Raw genomic sequence first — 7,963 nt, 5'->3', positions numbered from 1 at the left:
AATAAAATAATAAAAATACTTGTGATTTAGAAAAACAAGAAATCAGAAAAATATCTTTTCTTTTTTTTTTAATTTTTAAAAATGTGTATTTACTTTTGAGAGAGAGAGAGTGCGCACGCGCAAGCAGGGGAGGGGCAGAGAGAGAGGGAGACACAGAATCCCAAGCAGCCTCCAGACTCCGAGCTGTCAGCACAGAGCCCGACACGGGGCTCGAACCCACGAACTGTGACATCATGACCCGAGCTGAAGTCAGATGCTTAACCGACTGAGCCACCAAGGTGACCTGAAAAGTGTCTTTTCTAGAGAAAAAAAAAATAGAAAAATTTACTAGGATATTGATTTAGGATTGATATTTCCTTCTACATTAACTGAAAGTGACCATGGGATAAAAATTGAGCCCCAAATTATTTTTATACCTACACCAGTTCAAGTCTCATTTTGAGAGACAGCTCTATTTTGTGAAGCTTTCTGACATTTTATTCCTTTACTTTTTCTAGAAAAGGAAAATTATTATAAGATAATCAATAGTTCACCTCCAACATTTTTACATCATTCCAGATTGTAAAGCTATCTGTGGACCTCTAGTTACCGGTAGATGTCCGGTGACATATTTTGATTCTGGCTTTTTAAATCTGTTTTCAGGCTATAGGCCACTTAACAAAGACTGTCATCATGTGTGTTCAACCCTAATTTCAGACTGAGTTCTCATCCCAAGTCCATGCTGATCGGCCTTATAAGAGTTTAACTTTGCTTAATGAGCTCCTTCATACAGGGTTCAAACCTTCTACCAGGGCAAGTCAAGCTGAACAGAACAACTGTCTTTTCAACGTACACTGACTTAAAGAACTCACCCTTCACATCAAATGACAACAACGAGAAACAGACTTGTATTTTATCCAGCTTTTCAACTGCGTGATAAGCTCTGGAGATAATTAATTTAATAGACTAAAAGATGCCCATTTTCTTTATTTACTTCTTTTTTTTTTTTGTCTTGATCAACATTAGCGTGCTTGAACGGACACCTCTATTTTTCTTAGAGTTTTAAAGCTTCCTTTCATGTGGGAGAAAAATGGCTAAATATGTCAGGGTTTATCAAACAGAGCCTTGCTTTTTTGGCTGGTCCCTTTTGCCTTATCTAGCAAACACATTACCCTCTCCATCAAAATGTGGTCGAGCAAACAAGGCAGTAAAGCCCGCACACATAACCAGAGCTACCTTTAAACAGCCTCTAGACTCTTTAAACTCAGCCAGAAAGCTGATTAGGTCCCAGATCTTGCGTATTATCTTATTTTTGATAGCTGTGCTATGAAAAGGCAATAAAGAAAAAGCTGTCTAATAAGAAGGCAAGTTAAAGTGTCTGCTTACTTAAGAGGTATACTTAAAAGGAAGGAGGAAAAAAGAACTATGTAAACTACTGGAACTATTTGCAAATCTCAAAGGGAGCAATTGTTCAAAAAAAAAAAAAAGAATTTATTTGTGAGTTAAAGGGGAGCCACGATATTTCCTTAAATCTCAGCATTCACATACAGGAAACAACTTGGTCGTGGTGTATTTTCCTTTCTGGGGATATTCTCGTATCTCTGCTTAGTACACTGTCGACCACTTTGAAGCTGTTGTTTGTTCAAATGGGAGAAAGTCAAAGATTCCTTCCAGGCCTATGGAATAACCACAAAAAGACACACAGGAAGTTATGTATATTTCACTGAAGTTACCTTTCCCTGATCTAAGAGTGAATTAATTAAAAGGTGAGAAAATACTTAACACTGAAACTGACTTGAAATATCTGAGATGCACTTTTCCTATCAAACACAGCAATGGCAGGTATTTAGGAGGAAATATGTCAGCCAATGAGCAAATTGCATGCCTGGTTTTCTGCATCTTAAAGTCACTGAAAGTCCAACTTCTTGGGACTCTACAGATTTTTGGCTTATGTGCAGAGTGGAAACAGACTGGCTTATCCCACGGAGCAGGTGGAAAAGAAAAGATGTGAAAGGGATATGGAATGCTGATTTAAACAGATGGGGGGGGGTTGATTCTAGGTGGCAAGGTCAATGTTAACATGTGTAAGAAAACACCAGCTCCTGTCTGGACGTGTTTGCAAGATCTGGTTTGGGAAGTGACATAAAATGAAAACTATTCCTACCTGAGGTTCTGCGATCTAATTGTAACAAAAGCAAGTCATATTCTGTATCCTTGGAGGGTGACTTGGAGGGACTGGGGACGGGTGCTGTTAGCTGCCATTCAAGGACTCTGGTTCCATTTAGCCCAGATCTTGAGTTACTATCTGGAATGGCACTAGATCAGCTCAAAAACATAAAGAAAGATATCCCATAGTTGAGGCAATGCTGATTTTATTCCCAGTCGAAACTGGCTTTGTCTTAATTCCAAAAGTCAACATGTGAAAAAAAATCAAACCCTGAAAAAAGTGTATTATCTAACTCTATTCCTCTTCATACCAAGACTCTAGTTTTTAATCAATATCCTAACATGAGGAAATGAGGAAACATCCTTTTGTGTTAAAAAAGAAATTTAAACTTGGGGTGCCTGGGTGGCTCAATCAGTTAAGGGTCTGACTCTTAGTTTCAGCTCATGTCATGATCTCAGGGTTCCTGAGTTCGAGCCCTGAGTCAGGCTCTGTGCTGACAGCATGCAGCCTGCTTGGGATTCTCTCTCTCTCTCTCTCTCTCTCTCTCTCTGTCACTGTCTCTCTCTCTCTCCTTCTGCCTCTCCCCTGCTTACTCTCTGTCTTTCTCTCTCTCAAAATAAATACACTTAAAAAATTCTTTTTTAAACCTTTATTTTTTTTTTAAGTGCACTTGTTTATTTTGAGAGAGACAGAGACAGTGCCAGCAGGAGAGGGACAGAGGGAGAGGGAGAGAGAGAGAGAGAGAGAGAGAGAGAGAATCCCAAGCAGGTTCCATGCCGTCAGCACCGAGCCGGACTCAGGGCTCAAACTCAGGAACCGTGAGATCACGACCCGAGCCGAAACCAAGAGTTGATGCTTAATTGATTGAGCCTCCCAGGTGCCCCTAAACTTTAAAAAAAAAAAATTTAATGTTTTATTTTTGAGACAGAGAGAGACAGAGCATGAGCGGGGGAGGGGCAGAGAGAGAGGGAGACACAGAATCCGAAACAGGCTCCAGGCTCTGAGCCGTCAGCACAGAGCCCGACGCGGGGCTCGAACTCACGAACCATGAGATCATGACCGGAGCCGAAGTCGGACGCTTAACCGACTGAGCCACCCAGGCGCCTCTGTGACCCTAAACTTAAAAAAAAAAAATTTCTTTAATACATTTAAACTTGAACAGCTTCATAGAAGATAATTCCTAGCACATAGGAAAAGAATATCATAAAATCCAGAGGCTGTTAAAATTTGAAGGACTTAAGTACATAAGGCAAAATGGGGAGGCAGTGTGCTGGCATCCTTACCAAACCAGGGGCTAAGAAGAAGTCACATACTGTTTGCCTTTTTAGAGGCTCTTAGCGGAATTTTCCTGTGACTCAGCCTACAAACCATTCAGTGGCGTGCCAACCACACCCTGCAGCAGCGTTTCAGCTTGACATTTACAAGGAAGGCGACTTACTGGGGCTCGGGAGACTGGGAGCAAGACAGTCATCGCTCGGCCCCAGGGACGGTTTTGCACTGCAGTTCAGCGCCTTCATAGAACCACTTCAAATACAGAGTTGAAGTTTTGGAGTGTAATCGCAACGCGGTGGGTGGCCGTAAATAAAAGCACTGTTGGGGCGCCTGGGTGGCTAAGTGGGTTAAGCGTCCGACTTCCGCTCAGGTCATGATCTCATGGTTCGTGAGTTCGAGCCCCGCGTCGGGCTCTGTGCTGATGGCTCAGAGCCTGGAGCCTGTTTCAGATTCTGTGTCTCCCTCTCTCTCTCTGACCCTCCCCCGTTCAAGCTCTGTCTCTCTCTGTCTCAAAAATAAATAAACGTTAAAAAAACAAAAAGCACTGTTGTCAATAACACAACGCGACACTGATGCAAACGGTGGTCTGCGATGTTAGCAGATGCCAGCCTAGTAATAGATACACGGCGGACGCTGCCTTAGGAGCGGTGTGTCTTAACTCGCTTCTTACAGCAACCCCCGAGGCAGGCACTATTATAATTTCACTAGATGAGGAAACTGAGGAGCAGAGAATTGTAGTAACGTGTGCCCAGGGCTGCAGAGCTAAGAAGTGGTCAAACTTCAAACAAGTTCAGTCGCGTACGTGTCTGTGAGTGAGCATGTATTAAACGTGGCAAAGGTGCCCCCTTGGAAAGAAATGAGAGCCCAGCCAATTTATTGGTCTCCCCCGGAGACAATATTGGAAAGTTTTTTTTGGGTTTTTTTTGTCATTATTGGGGATAATATACATTGCATTCTATTAAAGAAACCTGGTGGTGGATGGCTTTAAAAAAAGGTTTATTTTCAATGCACACCAATGATTTGTAAAAACGGTTTGGGAAAAGGCTGCAAATTGATTTACAGCGTAGCTCAGAACTCCTTAGCTCGCCTCATTAAAATGTGGAGATTTCGTTCACCACAAATTGGCCTTTCCTTCATCTTAATTCATTTGCTACCTTAGGGCCCCCTGACTGACACTCTGTCATAGGTAAATATTTCCTTTGTCAGCCTACCCTTTTCTCTGTCTCTGTGGATGTTGTGTCTGTACTTACTTTTGATAATGTCTGTTTTTGTCCGCAGAAAGACGCATGTCCTGGAGTTTTGCAAATAGTTTGGGTCTTGTCACTGAACACCATCTAGGGATAAATAGCAACATCAAAGGATTAAGAAAAATTGCTGAACTTAGTATTGTCAGCAAAGAAGGTATGCCATCAGAGTCACCCACACCTGCCCCAAGTCTAAGGGACAATTAAAAGGAAATGTTCACTGGAATGGAAAGTAGAGATCACATTTGATTAATCTCTTTACCATCATTATAAAGTACACAATCAAGCCAAAAGATGCATTTTTGTGAATAACAGCACGAAAGGGAGGGAAATGAATGAATGAGTAGATGAATGGATGAGAGAGTAAGAAAGTTTTAATTATAAATGTTGCCATTGTTGCTATCACTGGGATATGCAAGAATTTCTCCTGCAATGTTAACCTAAGACCTGACGAGAAAAAATAATTACTTTAGATGCGCTGACTTATTTGGGGGGCAATTATGCACTTAACATCTTTTTAAAATGCTATGAATCTTCACCCTCCGGTGCAGCATTATATACTTATGCAATTAACCACACTGATAATGACCTTCCCATCTGATCTAGAATGACAAAATGAAACTCTGATCGACAAAGAGATTCATAACAGTGCTAAGGTGGCCTTTCCAGGCTTCATGAGTCATCCCAAGAGTTTCTGAAGGACAAACATAAAAGTAGCAAGCACAATAAACAACAGTATGTCTATTACTGAGAAAAGAACACACATTTGAAACTTTACTTTTATACACACACACACACACACCCGTTGCTAACCCGATTAATAGAAACCCAAGAAGATGCACCAAAAAACGTGTTCCATTTTTGGAAACACTATTTTTTCAAGCACAAATTAGTACCCATACCCATGCGTACTCTGTTGGTGTTAGTTTTTTGAAAGTCAAGGAGAAAACTCTTTTCCTCCAGAAATCTCATAGGAAGTAATTATTCACTGGTCCGTCAATAGGTAGTGCTAATTTCACTAGGATGTGCCCAGATCATTAGGATCATTTACTTGAAAAGACCCAAATAGTATGAAAGTGTATGTATGGACAGTTTGTTCTTGTGGGGGGGGAAAAGAATCGTTTTTTCACCCACGGGGTTGGGGGTCTGGGGCCATTGAATATTAGTAACAATCCAGTCTGCTGCCAGAGGAGGTCAGGAACCAATTCCCAGTGCAACCTCAGAAAACTGTAAAAAAACAAAAAACAAAAAACAAAAAACAAACCATTTTGTCTTCTGCTTTCCACATCCCATAGCTGTTATTGAAAGAGAGCAAAGGAAAAGAAAAGAGAAGCCCACACTATTTGGCATTTTCACCACGACACCCAACCACCTTGCCACCCCCCAGTTAAGGAAATGTTAGCCCAGCCACAAATCAAAATGAATAATCTGATTACACTTGGGGAACCAGAGTAGATAAAGGTTGTGTGCCCTGTAATTACCCACACTGAACCATCTCAGGAGGTATTTAAAATATTTGGGGGTTGCAGGTGGAGAAAGGTTTCTTGGCCGTAGTTGTTCATTGAAATCTCTTACAGGATTTTTTTTTTTTTTTTGAAACCTAGCCTGTGATGCAGAGCCTGCTGGGCTAAATTATGAACCAAAGGCTTTGGGGTGGGAACAATCAATCAAAATACCTGGGGTAGTGTGTAATGTGCATGATCTTGTCAGCATGAGCAGGCTGCCCCTGAACACGGTCCCTCAGCAGGTTAAATAAATATGATACTATAGACAAACCGACAGGATCACACGGCTGCATCAATCAGCTGTTGATAAAATACAATCTTCCTTTAATACACGCTGAGAAAGTTATTTAACACTTACAAAACCTATATCTATTTCTTGTCCTTTTTTTTTTTTTTTTTTTTTTTTTTTTCTTTCCAAAGTGTTACTCTTTTCAAGAGCAGGGGGAAGAAGTTGAGCCATCTCGGGTGGAGGAAGGGGATTTAACGGACCCAAAGAAACAGATGCGGCAGCCTAACCTGGAGGGGGTACAAATAACAGCGGGGGGGGGGGGTGGGGGAACCGGTCGGAGCGTCCCCCCCCCCGCAGAATGCAAACCATGCCTGAAGCTTTGCAATGGGTCTCAAAAAAAAAAAAGTGGATACCCTTGTTGAAACTACCCCCGCAGGGAAGCCCCCCGGGTGCACAAGCGAACGCGCGTTATTTCAATTCCGTTATTTCAGCTCTGCAGTTTGCCTGCCTCTGGAGCAGATGAGAGAACCATTCCGGATTTATGGGGGGGGGGGGGGTGGAGGGGGGTTGCTGGACAGGAAATCATTGAACAGGCAGGGGTGGGGTGGGGAGGGGGGCTCCAGTGAACATAGAAAAGTGACCCCATAGACCCGTGGTTAAGGGGTGATCGTGGCTGACTGCACACCGGTGAAACTTGGGGGGGGGGGTCAGTACTAGGGAAACAGGGAGACAACTGCCCTGAGTTCGCAGCGAGGGTGCTAAGCGCCTGTGTGCTCTGTGGCTTGAGAAAAAGCCCATCGGTGATTAAGGAGCCACTCTCCCCGCTTGCAAACAGGCGACAATGACAGGGGGTTGGTGCCAGGACCCTCCAGAGCGCCGGCCCAGGCTGGACCGTAAGTCGATTTTGACTTTAACCTTCGCCTGGCGCCCGCTGTCCCCCCACCCACCCACACGCGGCCGCCTGGCCTCCACTGTAACCCCGGGGTCCTCTCCTCTGTCGCGCGTGGACCCGCGACACCGCGCGCCCGGGGCAGGGCCGGGCGGGGAGTGGCCGAGCGCCGGGGAGGGCGTCGGAGGCCGGAAGGGGGGGGGGGGGGGAGAGCCCCGGGGAAGTGCCGACGGGCTGTCTCTTAACGAGTGCAGATTAATGTCCCATCTCACACTAAGCTCTCCTAAGTGCCGTCGCTCCAGCCCAAACACTGCGAGCGTGGCGAGGCGTCGCCTGCCACTCAAAACGCCGATCTTTCCCAGCCTGTTGAAATAACCCGCCGGGGCCGCCGGAGGTGCTGACGGCCACGTTTGTCAGCGCGCGGAGCCGCGCGGGACCCTCCTCGGCGGCGACCGGGGCTCGGAACCAATCCAACGCGCGCGAGCGCGGCCGCACTCGGCGCGGCTCCTCCCTCGGCCACGCACGCCCTCCCCTCTGGTTTCCCGAAGATTCGCGCGGGGAGAGGCTGCTTTTGGGGACCCAGGGGTCTGCGGCGGGGGCGACTTAGGTCGCCGCGAATCGGCTCCCTGCCCCGCACTGTCGCAGGCTCGCCTGGGCGGCCCGTGCCACGTAGGCGCA

The 7,963-nt window shown here is 45.1% G+C and overlaps 1 long non-coding RNA gene across 2 annotated transcripts in view; it reads right to left on the bottom strand.

The window, feature by feature from the left end:
- Positions 1-241: 241 nt before the first annotated feature.
- LOC109500536 overlaps positions 242-7,963 on the bottom strand; it is a 63,728-nt gene continuing 56,006 nt past the window's right edge. The window contains exons 2-4 of one of the 2 annotated variants that reach the window (XR_006598938.1): positions 4,669-4,752; positions 1,528-1,655; positions 242-299 (exon numbers count right to left, since the gene is read on the bottom strand). This is a non-coding gene — a long non-coding RNA (uncharacterized LOC109500536). Of the gene's footprint in view, positions 300-1,453; positions 1,656-4,668; positions 4,753-7,963 lie in introns of those variants that run through there. The other variant, XR_002158141.3, reaches the window with a different exon arrangement.

This window comes from Felis catus, chromosome B3 (assembly GCF_018350175.1).
Source record: "Felis catus isolate Fca126 chromosome B3, F.catus_Fca126_mat1.0, whole genome shotgun sequence".
Lineage (NCBI taxonomy): Eukaryota > Metazoa > Chordata > Mammalia > Carnivora > Felidae > Felis > Felis catus.
Note: the sequence above shows the minus strand (reverse complement) of the source record. Positions and strands in the feature narration are given on the sequence as shown.